This window comes from Sinocyclocheilus rhinocerous, unplaced genomic scaffold (genome assembly GCF_001515625.1).
Source record: "Sinocyclocheilus rhinocerous isolate Xijiao unplaced genomic scaffold, SAMN03320098_v1.1 scaffold3194, whole genome shotgun sequence".
Lineage (NCBI taxonomy): Eukaryota > Metazoa > Chordata > Actinopteri > Cypriniformes > Cyprinidae > Sinocyclocheilus > Sinocyclocheilus rhinocerous.
The window spans coordinates 252,758-255,916 of NW_015653458.1; the positions used below are offsets into that span (position 1 = coordinate 252,758).

Here is a 3,159-nt window from a genome sequence, read left to right on the forward strand (position 1 = left end):
TAACACGCATATTTTGGTTACACAGTTCATTTAAAAGCCTCTGGTGTGTAAAAACAGTAAATACCATTATGTCCTCCTGTTTTTTACAGTAATAAAAGTTATAAGAGCATTAAATGTTAACAAAGAAATCATTTTGAACAAAAAGAACAAAATTCATTCTAATGCTCATTATATTAGCGTTAGCCGCGCTTATGCTAACGATTAACTACGTATACGCTAACGCCGATGTTTATTTCAATCCGAAATTCAAATTAAAATATGGAATAATATTCATAACAGAAGCTCTAAATATTAAAAATGTAATTGAAACTTACCTGCTTGAACTTGATCGGGGTGTTTTGTTAGTTTGATGCGTTTTCTCCTCTTGAGGTCGCCACTGCTTTTAAGAAGAGGTTGCCAGGTTTTCACAACAAAACCCGCCCAATCGCGTTTCGAGGGGGTCCCCCGTTAAAAATCACGTTCAGAGGATAAAATACGCATGTTTTGGCGGGGCTCCCCTGGTAGAATTCGCATTCCAGGTGCTAAATATCACGTTAATGTGGTCGTTTTTCAACCCGCGGACATGAAAAACAACCCACGGCAACAGTGTTAAAGCAGCCCAATTCCGCGGGAAAACCGCGGACTTGGCAACACTGGAAAAGGATAGATTTCGGATAGCGCATCAAGAACCGGGTTGACCGGGTACTCGGTACCACCGGTACTTAAGAAAACCTGGTACCGTAACGTTTTCATTTTTTTAGTACCGACTTGGTACCGAAATACCGGGTCTTTTGACAACACTACTCAGATGATATTGACATGAAATATGTCCTCTGACTGGAATAACCTCAGTATTCGCTCATAGGAAACAAAAATACATTTGTGTGTGGTTCTTTATCAGTAATTGCTGTTCACGTTTTTACTCAAGAATTGGGCTTGTGTGGGGGGTGTTTCCGGAGGAGAAGAGTTTAAAGGAGTCTTTTGGGAACATATAGGGTCTTGGAAGAGGGGGCTGAGCTCTGAGGATGGGCTGAAGTGTTTGTAGGCACGCGCTGATTTGTTTACACTGATGTAGACCACCCTTGCAGTATATGTCGATATACTCGTGGAGATGTGTGGATCCGAAATCTCAGTGGAGCAAACAGTCAGATGGTCTGCTTGCAAAGTAAACACCCTTATGAACTCCAATCTGATGGACGTTTTGTTAGTTTGATGCGTTTCCTCTTGAGGTCGCCACTGCTTTTAAGAAGAAGGTTGCCAGGTTTTCACAACAAAACCCGCCCAATTGCTGCTCAAAACTAGCCCAATCTTTCGAGGGGGGTCCCCCGATAAAAATTGCATTCTGGGGGATAAAATACAAGTTTTTTGGCGTGGTTCCCCTGGTAAAATTCGCATTCCAGGGGCTAAATATCACGTTAATGGGGTCGTTTTTCAACCCGCGGACATGAAAAACAACCCGTGGAGCGGCAACAGTGTTAAAGCAGCCCAATTCCGCGGGAAAACTGCGGACTTGGCAACACTGGAAGAGGATAGCTTTTGGATAGCGCATCAAGAACCGGGTTGACCGGGTACTCGGTACCACCGGTACTTAAAAAAAAACCTGGTACCGTAACGTTTTCATTTTTTTAGTACCGACTTGGTACCGAAATACCGGGTCTTTTGACAACACTACTTGTGCTTTGGTAATAGTTCACCCAATCGTCCTCGGAGATGATGGTTCTTTACCAACTTTTGACACTCACAGTAATGTTATGGAGAAAAAATGATTTCGCTTTCCAGGAGTCTTATCTCAACGCCCGAATATCAGTCCAAGAATATCTTTTTCTCTCCGCTGAGTGTGTCCATGGTCCTTTTCTGCATTGTCTTATAGGAGCTGGTGGTGAAACCAAAGAGCAGCTTCTCAATGGACATCGGTCATGACAGCTCGGTCTTCAACACTGAAGTGCAAAAGACTTTCCTGAAGAAATCAGCCAAAGAAGGGTGGACATAGATGGATGTACATAGTGCTCTTTATGTATGCAACAAATCAAAACCACTTCCTGAGTTCCCTGAGAAGATGAAGCAGTTTAAACTCCCAGAAGGCTTTCCTGTGGATTTCCACCTCTTTGCAACTTTAGACAAGATTAACACATATGTCAGGGAAAAAACACATGAGAAAATAGATAAAGTTGTTGAATATCTGGATGCTAATACCATGATCCTTCTTATTTACATATATTTTAAAGGTAAACAAACTGTACACATTATAGTCACAAACTGTACTAGTAATGCCATTCTGTTCTTCAGGTTTCAAATGTCAATAACTCCACTCTTATTTTTTTCTCCAGGAAAGTGGACTATGCCGTTGGACCCAAAATTTACTCATGAGGCTGAATTCCACGTAGATGCTGAAACCACAGTTCCAGTTCAAATGATGAATCAAAAAGATTACATCAAAATCCTTAATGACGCTAATCTCCACTGAAGTCCTTTCTCTGGACTACAACAACTCCTACTCCTTATTTCTAGCACTCCCAGTTAATTCAGTCACTAAGCTGGAAAAAGTTATTAATCGACGAGATATAGAAAGGTGGAGGAACAGTGTTGGGGAAAGTTACTTTTAAAAGAAATGCATTACAATATTGCGTTACTCCCTAAAAGAGTAACTAATTACGTTACTTAGTTACTTTTTATGGAAAGTAATGCGTTACGTTACTTTTGAGTTACTTTTTAAATCTGGGCAGGGCTTGCTTGTTTGTTTTTAATATAAAAACTTCACAGGAATTTCAGAAGATGTTCATGTTACAGGTAAAGAAATAAACTTTACTAATTAAAATAAAAAGTGACTTCTTAAAGGGATAGTTCACCCAAAAATGAAAATTCTGTGAAAATTAATGTGAAATTCATAGAGCATATTCTATATACATTCACTTTGATTTGAAATGGACTCTGTGATTTTCTTTCAGGTTAAACATCAAGCCGCTTTTGATGTAGATGAGGAGGGAATAGAAAGACCAGACTCTAGGATAGATTTCTCCAGGAGAAAACTACCAGTTTAAAGATCTGATCGCCCATTCATGATTGTTATTGTCGACCCGATAAATGACAACAACCTTTATACTATATACTCATACTGTAACTGACATTAAGTTGCCAAGATTTTGTACAAATGATGACGGAGTGTTGTAACAAGTACAGCTA

The 3,159-nt window shown here is 39.8% G+C and overlaps 1 pseudogene; it reads left to right on the top strand.

Moving 5' to 3' along the window:
- Positions 1-1,070: 1,070 nt before the first annotated feature.
- Positions 1,071-2,952, top strand: LOC107715748 (corticosteroid-binding globulin-like; annotated as a pseudogene).
- The last annotated feature ends 207 nt before the right edge of the window (positions 2,953-3,159 follow it).